At 41.5% G+C, this 14,558-nt stretch overlaps 1 protein-coding gene across 6 annotated transcripts in view; it reads right to left on the bottom strand.

Annotated features, from left to right (window-relative positions):
* The window catches only part of MYLK (myosin light chain kinase), a 1,681,938-nt gene that overhangs the window by 327,244 nt on the left and 1,340,136 nt on the right, over positions 1 to 14,558 (bottom strand). The gene's annotated exons all lie outside the window — the stretch shown is intronic.

Genomic DNA, 14,558 nt, shown 5'->3' with positions numbered 1-14,558 from the left:
CAGCTCTCCCCCTCTCAAAATTAACATTGAAAGTCGAAAATACTGCCTTTAACTGTGTATCCTCTTGTAAAAAAATAATAGATCCATTGGTTTATCATGATTTAATACTCATATAACCCTTTCATACATTTTTTTTGTCAAGAACTCAAAAATCAACATTATTTACAATGTATTTAATTTATATATTACATAATCTGTGATAGGAGCTTTGTAATTATGATTAATTTTCATTTAGATATGAAAATAACGTATTTCATTTGCTAATAATTTTGGGGCTGCTTGACTAATTTACACACAGTTAATGCTTTCAGCTAGGTTTTTGTAAGCTGAATTTTGTGTGGATCCATCCAGAGCGTAAAAAATAAAAGAAGTTTAGAAAAGAAGCATTATGCATTTTAAGTTCTATAGGAAATTTGAGTTTCTACTACATCAAAAACTGCTGAATCGAACTACACCAATCTTGGCAGGAAACCAGAAATGTACTAAAAGTAGATTTTATTTGTTCTTTGGTTTAAGTCATTTCAGTGTTTTTTTTAACATACCTTGACACAGTGAAGGATATTTAGCAGAGGACTACATACAGTTGCCCAAAAATGAAAGAGAATCGTACTTTTCAAGTGGGGTTTTTCACTCCACCCATAGATTTATGAATATACTGAAATACCGTTTTGTATTTATGACCTCTTTGATGCAGATCCCCCCAGACTCGGCTACTGATAGGGATTCAGTGCCATTTTAGATATTCAGTCACAAATCTACAATGTTAAAAAAACTCAAGACTGTCAAAATAGGATTCACAGAGAGACTCCTAGATTCAAGAAGCCCCATAGCTGTAATTTCATAACCCTACAACACTGGCCCCATACCAAATTATAAAAGATAGGCTCTTAAGTTTGCACAGCTTTCCTCCTAGTCAAACAGCATATTTACAGGTATTCTTGCATTCGTAGTCCACTCAGTAGAGTAACAATGATTACTAGTTTCACAGCCAATTCTCTTCGATAAAAGAACCTGTCCAAGTTAAAATTGTCATGCCTAGAGATGCTTTGTTTTCTATCAAACTGTACTATTGTTTGCATGACTTTGCACTGCCTTGGCTGTGTGTTACTGATAGTTTATGACTTGGTGGAAGCAATTGGATTGTCAACTTGCTTTTGAATCTTGATACACAGGGTTGTGACATATCTGGTACCATAAACATTCCAAATATCACCTCAACAATATAGCTCCTGAGTCCAATAATGCAGAGCAAATATATTCAGTAAAGAACAAGTAGCTTCCCTGCAAACCTCTCGCCAAGGCATTCATCTTGGAAATCCATCAGACAGAGTTGCCTGCTTCCATATACCAAGCCTTCTATTAGCATCAGTCAATTAAAACATCATCCTTTGAGATAAAATGGAGCGTAGTCACTAAGATGACAGCTTCACTCTGAGGATCTGGAAAGCTCACTGCATTGAGGGCTACGAGTACTGCTCTAACCCTCTGTTTTAGCCACCCAGAGATGAAAGGTCATTGCCTACCTGAGGCAGAATCCTAACCAGGATAGAATTTAAACACTCTATGAAATTGGAGACCCCCACTCTCCATCCATCAGTAGCAGATCTTTACCTCAACAAACATGCAATCCTGTTGTGCCCACCAAAAGGCCCATGGTTGATCTAGATGGACTTCTGGAAAGTTGCAGCAGATGCCAATGGTAATGCATGCAGAGAGATGAACCACTTGAGAAGTGCCCCAGCTGGAGCACCAAAGCTGAACAGGGGGTGTTGAAGAACCAGTCAGAGTGCCAAGCATGTGTGTCAGGAACTAAGAAGAAAATGAGAGGGAGCCCTGAGCACACCCTCATCTTCCCACCCCGTTTCCAAATGCTTACTTTGATTACCATAACAAAGGTTGATACGTGGAGACAGAAACCTGCTAGTCAACACCTACTAAATGAAAAGTGAAACTATTTACAGTAACCACCTTCTACATTGGAGGGAAGATAATACCATGAACAAACACTAATACATCAGATGCTGAGAACAGCCTGATAACAACACATCACCATAGAGAAATACACTAAGAGGAATTTCAAGATGGGTGAGAGGAAAGAGTAAACTACAAGAGATTAATTCACCATTCAAATGATTTAGTAACAGTATGTGTGTACAGACATTCGTTTTTTAAACCAGTCTAACACCCTTGGCTTTAATGCATTAATGCAAAATAACATATGGCCATTGATCTCTAATCTAATCCAAGCATGGCAACAAACCCTTTTGGAAGAAAAGGGGCCTGCAAACTCTCCCACCAGTGGAAGCTGTAAGATAAAGTAAATAATTTATGCACAAAACCATAAATTCCAAAGTGAACCAGCCAGACTCTGCACGTAGAGAACTGTATGACCGCAAGCTGTACAAGTGCTGTTACTACCATCAGATTAGACCATATCCCATTGCCATTCTCATACATTGGGAGAACCACTTCATGATCTCACAAGAAACCTGGCCATTTGAATTGGCCCCCAAATGATGAGCAAGGTAAAGCTAATAGACACACAGCACCAACATTACTACACCTGACTCGACACTCTGCATTCACAAACAATGGATACCCAAGTTCAGGCCCACAAACTAATAGTGACTGAAGCATGAAATGCCACTGCAATTCCAACCATCTCAACTGACCACATCACAAGAAATTACAGCAGAAACCACAAAGAGAGATTTTGAACAAGAGGTTTTTTGTTGGAACACTAGAAGCCAACATGATTACGACGGCCTCCATTATCTGATCAATGTGCACTGAATTTGCCTCTCAGTATCAGAAACTAGATTCAGTGGCTTTGAGAATAAATGACTGGTAACTTGCAACCAAATACCAGACAGGTGACAAGAACTCTGAAGACAAATCATGAAGAAACAATGACCACTGTAATGGGTTTCCAGAAAATCTGGAGAATGCAGATATCTCAAAATTCTAACATTGTTCTTACCAACCTCCTTTCAAATTCCAGAGAGTGCCACAGACCAAACCTACAGACTCATCCAATTAATTTCACTGATCACCAATTAATTGCACAAATTTCACATTTTTCCTTTGTAAAAACATTTTCATTCCTTAAGGGAAAGAGTTTACAAATAGGACATTAGGTATGACCTTCTATGACTAGCGTCAATGATAATCACATCTCGGAACTGATGCATTGCAAACGCTGCATGAGGAACTTTGACTCAGCTCCTCGAATGAATGGGGAAAATTGACACATTTCCATGATGGGGTGGTACAGAACAAAAGCAATGCTCCTGCACCAGGTTTTTGAGGTACTTTATTTCAGAGGACCCAATGTGGGTCCCTGTAACCGGCCTGTGCTCCATTGCAGTCTGCTTGAACTTTGACTTTCTCCTGCCTTGTCTGGCGAGACCATATATCCTCGGTTAGCGCTTCTTGCTTTTAAGTGCCGCTTTACAGTTTACTATTTACATATCACATCTTAAGTTCTATTTATTGGGTTTATATAATTTTGGTCTTGTTTTATTTATTACATTTTGCTCTGGTTTTCTAACCTGCTGTGTAATCTTTTTGTGTTCTGTTTTCACTGATTTACTGTTTGAAGTGTTGCACAAATTCTTTACAGACTGCCTCTAAGTTAAGCCTGACTGCTGTATGCCAAGTTACCAAAGGGTGAGCAAAGGGCAATTTAGGGTTTGACTGACATTTACCATGATTGTGGTTGCTGCTTGACTAGGGTTAACACTCCAGTCAATCAACAACCCAATTTTGTAACAGAGCCCAATTGCCCAGCGTATGTTGCTAGTCAGTCTGAAGGCCAGCTTAGAAGGTAAGGACTTAAACAACGATTAAGCCAGATCTAAATCACTTACCCCATTACCTAATTGCCCAACATAACATTTCATGTTATAGAGCTGCATAATTAAGACATCATCCTTCTTACCCTCTTAGCCACAGGTAATCATCTCATACACTATTTCCAACTACTTGATTGATTTTACCAAAAACTGATTTACTAGAACCTGAATGTGTGTTTCTCACCCCTACGTAAAAAAGCACACATGCACAAACACTCTGGTAATAACCTCTCTCAATCTCCATGAACTATCTCACTTTATAAAAAAAGAAATTCTACAGTACTTCAGTACTAAACATGGTGATATCGCTTTACCACAAGAATCTCACCTCTTGGAAATTGACACCATAAACTACAAAGAGACTGCAGAGCAATACTACCAGATACAGAAGTGATAAAATGGTGAAAACAACTCTAAAACATTTAGAGTAGTGAAACTGTCTCCTAGAAGGTACTGGAGTTTTCATTAAAATGTCAATTTAAAATGCCACCCTTAATTATTTTAATTAGGCTCAACTTATTTCTGGAACCCATCAAAATGAACCTTCCTCTCAAAAACAGGTAGACTTCCTATATAATTCAGGAGTACCTGCGCAGTGATAAGAGGTGACTGGAACCTAGTCATGCAGCACGTATTATATAAATGTAATAGTCAGCATAACAAAAAACACACGGGCAGGGCAGTCCTTAAAGATATTATACAAGGTAATGAGATGGTTGACATATGGAGATTGAAAAACACCACTGAAAAAGAATCTAACTTTCTGTAATGTGAATAGACATGTTTTTTCTTGATCCTTTCACTTTTTCTGAATACACACAAAACTTAGGAAGAGACAGGCAGAAGGTGGCTTCCTGAGTAAAATTTAATAGAATAATTAAACCCAAAACAATGGGTATGTTGGCATTCAGCTTACAAAGTGGCAGAAACACAGAGAAGCTTGAACTCACTCTCCGCTAAGTCAATGATATTGATTGTTCCCAAAACTGGAGCACTCCTGATCAATATCACTACTGAATGTAGACATCAAAATTCTAGCAAAGATCCCAGTGAACAGACTGAGAAGTTCATTATTTCATTAACTCATGCCTTACAAGTAGTCTTTTTACCTGGCCATTCTTCGAGTGGAAGTCTAAGAACAATCCAGAAAAGATCCCCACACTTTCACTCAAGCATAATAAGTTCATCAAATGAGAAAGTTTCTCTTCATGAAAGGGTTTTCCCCCAATTTTATTTATTCAGATTTATTCAGCCACCAGAATTGATAGTGAATTTGGGGTGGGGGGTGTTCTGCTGTCACCAACATCCTTCTCAGAACCACTTTAAAGAGCATTCAGACAACAGGCAGACATGAGAGAGATAGTGACTGCAGGATCAAAACGGTGCACTCTTATATGTGGATGACATGGTCTTGACATTCAAAGATCCCTCATTCCTCACTATCAGAACCCCTCTCATTAATGAAAGCCTTTGCTGCCTTGTGGGAGTGCACAAAAATGGCAGAAATGTGTGGCTATGCACATCTCCTGGTCAACAATCCATGTCTCAACAGGTGATCAGAATATCCCAATAAGTAACATTGTAACTGAAAACATTGGGCCCTTAAGGCAACAGAATGACACATGAGATCCCTTCATATGACAAAGTAGTAAATCTTGCATAGCTGTTCCCAGTTATAACTATCCTTTTGAGAGAGAGAGAGCCCTAATTCTGAAAATGGTGATATCTCCCCATTTTAGTTATATCATAGGGACATGTACCCAGGCACACAATATAGTGCATAGTTAAATCTATCCAGTTCTTCCTACGGGACAACGCGAGCGCACAACTCAAGCCTACAAAACATATTCCAAAACCCCTATAAATTCTACATAATTTGGTTTCCTATACTGGACATAAAAGAACAAATATGAGCACAGATATTCTTATAACCATCTCCTTCTATACTCTTCACTTTGAAGAAAACCCCAAAAACTGAAGATTTCGCCGACCTCAAAACTGTAAGTAGGCAAAACACAGTAATAAATGAAAAAAAAGTCCAAAAGATCCTTCTATATTGGTACTGAGGTACTGACACACAAATCACAAATACCCCACTCTTCACTGTTTATTCCCCTTTTTGACCTCCACATGCCACACAATGTCAGTCACCACACCCTCCCAATCTCGGATTCGACTCCTACCTCTCCACTGTGATTTTTACTTAGTGGTGGAACAATTTCAGAAAATCGAACTAGATTCCCCCCACTCTTCCTTGGAGAGTATATTATCTGTATATTACTTAGACCTCAAAGGAATGCAAAAGTAAAACAGCCCGGTCAATGTTCTATTTTGACCCATGTTTAATTGTATACTGTATAAGTCCTTTCAATTGAGTGGATGTTATCTGATCTGCTCTGTTTTCCTTCTATCTGTGTATACAGAAATTCAACTAAAGAAATGCTTCAAAAATATATCATTTGTTTAGCTAAGGCAATTCCCTTAAAAGACCAATGATGGCAATAAACAGTTGCTTGCGCTCATGGTTCACATCACTACTGGAATGATTCAGGACCTGATCTACAAAATTACCATTTGCAACTTTTTACAAATTAAAAAACAATTTGCAAACAGACCTATGTTCTAATAATTCCCTTCACAAAATTTCAAATTGTGGTGAATTGCAATCCCATCTTATTCACCAACATTAATGACTAAGATAACTTACTACAACTGAATGCCATCACAGGAATGGTGGTCTGCTGGCATCAGCAGATCACCATATTTTTTATAGCATTTAAATGAAGAAAAGGTCTCTCTTAAAGGAAATGGTTCTGTGTTTAAAAAGCAAACTTTTTTAAAGATTGTTTGAGTGTGGGCAGTGTTTTTTTTCTATTCACAAAGAGAAAGAGGTAACAGCGTGAATGTGCCTCAAACCCAACCCAGGAGTCGGTAACGTTTCAATTTTCTGCAACTGGATTATGGTCACAAAACATTGATAAATACCATAAAGAATCGCAAATCTGAATCAACACCCAAAAAATGCTTCATCTAAATAGCAATGTATTATGCTTTTTCATTTTGTGATTCAGTAGATGCAAAAAAGGGTCTAATATTTTTTTTAAAAGTAATTTTGCAATTTCAAATTCAGTGATTTTAGAAGTCCCAGGCTTAACAATCGCTTTGTACATCAAGCCCTAAATTTCCCCATTGTTTCCTCAGCCAACTAGTTATGGGTGAAATAACTCTCATATGTGGACAGGAACGATTACTTCACTCTCCAGCTCATCTTGTATCTTTAGAAGACCTAGGAAAATGCAACTCTAATGGCAGAGCTTGCAATTCTCTACTCACTACAGCTGAAGTCACAGATAACGGACCATAGTTTGGAGAGCTGGATATTTTAGTTCACACTGTATGACATCAAACCGTATGACACTGACTGGAATTTATTCACAAGATATTTCAAGAACTGAGACACAGCAAGGATCTCAAAGAATGATATCTAATTTGGCCATACCATAAACAAGAGAATATCTCACATAAACCAGTCTTAAATCCGTTCAGGTGCAAAAGCCAGTTCTAAAAGTGGATTTCAGGCACAAAAATATATTTTATTTAAATCAGACCTATGGTTTTCAACTTATTCTTGCACAGGATTTTGTCTTTCCATTCTCACACCAATATTACTTGGGTCTGCAACACCAGTCTTGGCTATAAGCAACATTATAGACATTATTATGTCCGCCATTAAAATATACCAAGCTTAATTTATAAATATATGTTTGTTTGGATACTTAATGTGTTTTGCTGTTTTTGTTTTACCTCTAAAGCATCTCAGATTCTTTGACACAGCTCACTTTCAATTAACTATCAGATTAAAACACAGGGAGATTTCAAATTTGGCCACAGATTGATGGACCAGGACTCAGAGAAAAGGAAAGCAGTCCTTAACTTATTTCATGTGAACATGCCATTCTTTCACTTTTTTGGGTGGAAGCCTTATCCGCAGTCTTGTACACCTTTCAGTTACTTCATAGGCTAGTTTTATATAAATGCAACACACACGCTTCTTCTAAATCACATGGTTCTTTTCCTAAAAAAATATGATCTGTTTTGAAGTATCAAGTCTGTGCATTTCCCTTGGCAAGTCCCTTGTGTTTTTCTGCCACAAACCACAGACTCAACAAGGTCGTGTAGTTTATGAGAACACATGTTGTCTGGAAAGACTCATTACATGCTGACTATCTGTGAATAATGTTAATTTGTGTAACAAAATAAAAACACGAACCATCCCATTCACTGGGTACCACAATCTTCGTAAACACAGCTCAGTGAATTGTTGCAGAAGGATCTTTGGAGACATGACCAAGCACAGAGACTACTGACCGTGTAGAACTTTTAAGCAATGGGCGGCATTGAAGTAACTTGTACAATGCAGATTAATATGAGTCAAAGCTGATTCTCTGTAGATAACAAGTCAGCCAGTGCACACTAGAGGCAGTGCTTAACTAGTCCCAATAGTTTTCCCACAGAAGAAGGTGACAGAGGAAAGCTATCTTCTAAAGGGATCTTATCAGAGTTTTGGGGCTTTTGTCATTGTCCAATCAGGCCATTACCCTGGGTCACCTTTCATTGCAGGGGCTTTCAGAGGCTGAAAGGTTGTGGCATGAGGAAAGGCTTGTGGTATGGGGACTCTCCTTCCCTATCAACAGACACTCTGCAGGATCTAGAGTAGTGGTTGAAGAATCTGGAGGCGTGGAACGGCAATGCCATCTTTGGGAATATTCTTGACCTGGTCTTGGGATCAGATGCCAGCAATTTAGGTTGGGGAGCACCTTTGAACAGATTAGGTACAGGTGAAAGATAGTTCAGAAAGGAACAGTTACTTCATATAAATTGTTTAGAGGTATTGACAGGGCTGAATGCTTTGGTGAGGTTCAAGGAGTTGTTGGTGAACACTGTCACACTGATTCATTTAGATAATTTCACAGTAGCAGCTCATATAAGCCACTTGGGTGTTTCGAGGTCGTAGGCTCTGGCAAACCTGGTGAAACAAATTTTTGTTGGAATCACATGATTCTGTTGACAGCAGAATTTATTCTAGACCTACAGTGTAAGAGCAGATTTGAACTGCAGATACCTCAGGGACTTCAGAAATTGGAAATTGCATCCAGAGGTTTTCAGTCAGATTCAGGGGCTGGGATCCTGTTCAAGTAGACCTGTTTGCAAGCAGACTGACTTACCAGGTTCCCAGGTACTTCAGATGGAGGACGGATCTGGAGGCAATGGCAGTGGATACCTTTCTGCAGGATTGGGGAAGGAAGGAAGGTTATGCCTCCCGCCCGACTCCCCCCTCCATGATTCGGAGAATATTGATAAGGTCGGAAGTTTACAACATTATTCTGGTGACCCCCTTTTGGAAGTCACAAGTTTGTTTCCAGGGGTGATGGAGCTCGCAGTGGCTATTCCCCGGTTGGTCCCGGCGGCTTTGGGTATTCTGATGATTTCAGACCGAAAAGAGCATTCTTTGGATTTAGGAAGGAAAATTAGCCTTCTTTTAGAAGATTACAGGGGTATGAGCAAAGGTTCAGGATTTTTAGGAGAAGCGAATGGTCTATCAAATGAATCTTGGTCCCCCAGAACTAGGAAGAGATACATGGGTGTTTGGAGGAAGTGGTTTAATTGGTGGATGGAAAAGGGTTTCCACTCCAAAGAAGCTTTTGTACCCGAGGTAGTCAATTACCATTTTGTACAACTCAGGACTCACAAATAGGACTAATAACTGCTATAGGTCACCTATTTCTGCTGGTCATGCCTTAATAATTTTGTGATTGCGAGTGACCCTCTAATAAGAAGAGTGATTAAGGGTGTAAGGCTAAGGATATCTCCTAGGGCTCACTATGAGTCTCCCTTCTGGAAGTGAGTTTGATTTTCAAGGTATTACTTCTTGGACAGGTAATAACTACCTTTCTCTTAACAAGATTTCCCTGAAGCTAGCTACTTTGCTTCAATTGATTTCATTCAGAAGGGTTTCTGATGTTAAAACACTGGAAATCTCAAACAGATTTTATTCTCCTGAAGGGGTACACTATGACATTTGGAAAAGAACAAAAACGATGTCTGATTTAATTGTCCACCTCTTTTTTTCATGAATGTGAAAAGGTATGTGTGGTGAATTGTATGGGAGCGTATAAGAACAAGATTTCAGAATTTAGAGCACAAGGTGATTTCTTATGTTAGACCTTATAAAGCAGTATCTACAGATATGTTAGCCAGATGGGTGTGATTAGTTATGAGTTATGAGTGAAGCAGGTTTGGATCTTTCCAGGTTTGGTGCCCATTCTTCCAAAGGCGCAATGGCTAGCAAAACTTTCTGGGTAGGTGGTTTGTTACCTAAGATTTTGAAAGCAAAAAACTGGTTGGGTGCAAATATCTTTGCAATGTGCTCCCTAAGACCTGTTGAGCATGTGAGTTGTGTGGTGCTTGATGGCTTTAAACATGCATAATTATAGCCTCCAGTCTTGTAATGAAATGGCAATCCTCCTATTAGCATGCCAAGAGAATCTTGATTTCATCCCCACTGTGCACCAGAGGCAATGCTTAACTAGTACCGGTGGCTGCAGGTAGTGGCACCAGAAATAATTTTTGAGGATCATTACTTATTTTTCCCAGAGCAAGACAGGGAAATGGAGAAAAGGGGAAGACAAAGAAAGGAAAACAAGTGTGGGAGAGAAGTAGTGAAAAAGAGTGAAGTAAAGTGACAGGACGTGATGAATGATTGAAAAATGAGGTGTTAGGATGGAAAAGTCTCTTCTGTGCTGATGGACATACACCCCTGCCTTGTGTGCCTCAACTATGCTGATGTCTGGATCCCCAATGTGAATATTTGTTGTCATTAGCGAACACGGATCACACCATTGCACAGGATTGTCTCAATGCAGGCATGTTGTACAGGGGAGCCCCCAAAGTGTTACCCTCACAGTAGTAAAAGGCGGCAGCATGGCCATGTAGCATTCAGTAGGATTGAGCAGGTCTTTTTTACCTGTGTCCCTGGTCCGAGCACTACAGATTCACTCCTTAAAGTTCCTCCAAGGTGTGCTTAACTCACACTTGGCTTACACTGTTTTGGTGTGTAGTGCAACACAACACGTGTGGTTTACATGTGCTGGGTGTATGCCTATAAATATCACAATATAGGGAAAATTCAGGACTGTGCGTTGAATGTATGTTAGATCCATGTAGTGGGGGTATATGTGCTTGCGAATAGTACAATACATAAAAGATGTAGGCCCTCATTTCAACATCTGCAGTAAAAAACGCCTACCACCACCAAAAGACCGTCGCCGCGGCTGCCAGCCGTTCGCCATAATATGACCACCAGCAGCACCATGCCAGTAGACCATCGCAAACCATATTATGACAAATAATAGGGTCTGGCGGTTTTCTGCTGGTGGGCGCTGCTGGTGGGAGAGACACCCTGTCCCATCTTCTGCCGGAGGGCCCATGGATCCAGGTACGTCGAGTCTCCGACAGGGGAGGCGGGTAGGGAGTGTTGTGTGTGTGTGGGGGGGGGGTGTGAATGTATGTGTGTGCGTGAATGCGGGTATGTGTTGAGTGTTGAATGCGTGTGTGCATGTACAGAAGTATGAGTGCGTGTAGGTTGTGAAATGTGAATGCATGTCTGCGTGTATTTTTGGTGTGTGCGGATGTGTGTGTGTGCGGATGTATGCATGCGTGTATGTATGTGTGAATTTGTGTGTGTATGAGGGTGTGTGTGTGTGAAGGGGGCTGTGACCTGGGCGTGGATGTAGAGGGGGTTGGGGGTTGGAAAGGTAGGGGTGGGGTGTGGGTATCTGGAGAGGTGGGGAGACCCCTATCAGTGACAGGGAAGCAATTCCCCGTCACTGATATGGCCTACCATCATGGTTTTCATGGCGTTACGAATGCCACGACAACCAGGGCAGTAGGCGGGGTCATAATCCCTCAGGCGGCACAATGGCGGCTGCTGGGCTGGAGATGGTTATCTCCAGCCCGATGGCTGCTACAGCCATGGTGGTCGGAGTGGTACACTGGTGGGTTGGCTTCAGCCAACCCGCCAATGTCATAATGTGGCGGTAAGTACCACCAGGCTGTTGGCGGTACTACTGCCACATTATCGCCAACCGCCGGGGTCATAATGACCCCCATAGTGCTTTGCAGTGTGAGTATGTTGTATGTATGTACTGGGTGTGTCCGTGAACTATATCATATATGGAGGGCCCAGGATTGCTTTTTGGGAGACCCAGACCTGCTTGAAGAGGTATGGAAAGGAAGTGGAGGAATAACACCAGACACATTTGTATATTGCTGCTTTTCTGTAAGATGGGTGTGACACACACTGACTACTGGAGACTGACTCCCCATTATACTTCAAAGTAATTCAGAGAGATATCACAAGGAAGGGCCAGGACACATCTTGGGAACAGGATGGGGTTGATAAGAGAATCATGAAGAATAGGGTTGAGGCCCTGGGCTAACCTTTTGATGCACATATTACTGTGGCTGACATCCAGGTGTGAACATCTAGTCACTCCCAAAGACTATATTGTGGGACTATCAAATTTTGAGTTCCTCCTGCTGTGACACGCCGCTTTCAAGAGGAAGAGAGAATAGATGCGTGGTCAAAAGGAAGCAAACCCCGTACATAAACCTCAAAGACTCAGACGTTTAATCACATTTGGTGTATGGACAATATACTACCATAAAGGGAGCATGAGACCCAAAAAAACGTCAACTGTCAAGCAGCCAGCCTGGCTGCGCAAGGAGAAGGAGCTCTGCAAGACTTCTGTCCGTGACCAGGACTAGGGTCCAAGGCATACTAGTGTCCAAGATGGGTTAGGGACATCACCCAGGGAATCCAAGACCACTTGTCATGGAGCCTGGAACACCAGTGTCTTTCTGCTTGTCCAAACAAGTGTACCCTATGAGGAAGAGGAGAGTGTTGGAGGCAGCCAGGGAGGGGACTCCTAGTGAAAGGATCCCCTTAGTGAGGAGTTAGGAGATGACTGTTGCATCAATCAGGTCATTGACCATGTGCAGGAAAAGTCAATGACCCTTGTATACCAGAGGAGGGACACTGTGAAGAGAACTGTGATTGTTGCTGCACCAAATGAGTCATCACACATGTGTAGGGAACATTTGCAACTCCCTGTGCCAGGTAGGGCCGCAGTGGTGCCTCTGTATGCCAGGTGGGGCTGCTGTGAAGAGAGCTGCTGTGCCGATCAGGTTGGAGCCCTGTGCAGTGGACGGATGATGACCTTGTATGCCACAGGAGACTAGGATCAAGCAAGAAGTGTTGCCTGGTAGAGACTGTCCATGGTGGAGTGAGGCTGCTGTGGTAACCCTAGCAGGTCTGAGCCATGACTGGGAAGCAGTAACAGGATCATCGCACCACCACCCTACTCCCCTACCACATGCTGGAGGGAGGAACAGAGGATTGATCCTACATCAGAGGAGCATCGAGAACCACCCAGTCACTGCTGCTGCACGACCTCATGTTTGGTACTCCAGGACAGCCGACCTCAGCACGTCTGTTTTGTGTAAGGAACACTTACCAGAGACTGCCACTCCAGCTGTCAGGAAAGGGGGCATGCTCACAGACTTCACTCACTCGGATCCTGCTGGTCTGGGTAAGACTTATTTCGGATGAGACGGCTCTTACTCACAAGATAAGCACTTTGGTGTAGAAATACTTTTGACTTTAGAGCCAGAGTGAGACTCCTGAGACTCAGACTACTAGTGGGGCTTAATGTGAATGTCACCTATGGTGAATGGGGAATAACCACTACTGCTAGTTTGAACGTAGTAGGACTCAGGGACCTACCTGTGAAACACTAGAGTCTCGACCACAGGGCACGTGTGTTTTGTTTGTGAATGTCATATTTTACTTTGTGTACATATACACTCTTTTTTCATAAAAAGCAAGTATTTAACTGCACAATCATGTATTGCTGTTGCTGCACATATTTTGGGTCGAGAGCCTGAGCTCACTCTTCTGTGTCTACCTCCAACCCCCCCACTGCACTCCCATGAAAAGCCTTGGACTGCTCGCCCCCCACTACCACTGAAAGTCAAGTGCTGATGGAGTACTTGGCCTAGTTGCTCAGGTTCCACAGTAGGTCTGACCAAGGAACATCAGGAGCAAAACAACTCAACCCCTAGGCAAACTTTGCTTGCCCAGTGGCCCTCTGAATCTGGTTCATACACAAGGTATGAGGTGGAAACAAGATTAGGTAGCTATGTTAATAATTTAATTAATTAAGCACTGGAGTAATGTGAGGTGGTGTATAGGATAATCACCTCAATCCATGTATCAATTTGTCATATGACAACCTAATGACTTCAAAGCTTTGTATTCCTGATGTACTTCCATTGACCTGATTGAACCAATAGGCAAGATCTCTACAATTTCCAAATTAAAAGTCCAGGACTGGAAACAGTCTGCCTTTATGGCATAAAACGTGTGGAAGTAACTGCTTTTGCCTCAGTCCATTGTGGTAAGTGCTCAATGATTAGTTCTTGAAGGTCTTGGTTCTAGAAGAAAAGGAAGTATGCACCACTTTCAAAGTAGGGTCACACTCCATTGTTAAATTCACTGTCCTGGAAGTTCTTCGGAGAAACAGGGGTATCAGTACAATTCATACAAAAAGCAATACATGTCAGTATTAAATACTAGAATTCAGT

The sequence above is a fragment of the Pleurodeles waltl genome, chromosome 3_1 (assembly GCF_031143425.1).
Source record: "Pleurodeles waltl isolate 20211129_DDA chromosome 3_1, aPleWal1.hap1.20221129, whole genome shotgun sequence".
Classification (NCBI taxonomy): Eukaryota; Metazoa; Chordata; class Amphibia; order Caudata; family Salamandridae; genus Pleurodeles; species Pleurodeles waltl.
The sequence above is the reverse complement of the archived record's forward strand: the minus strand, read 5'-3'. Positions and strand labels throughout refer to the sequence as shown.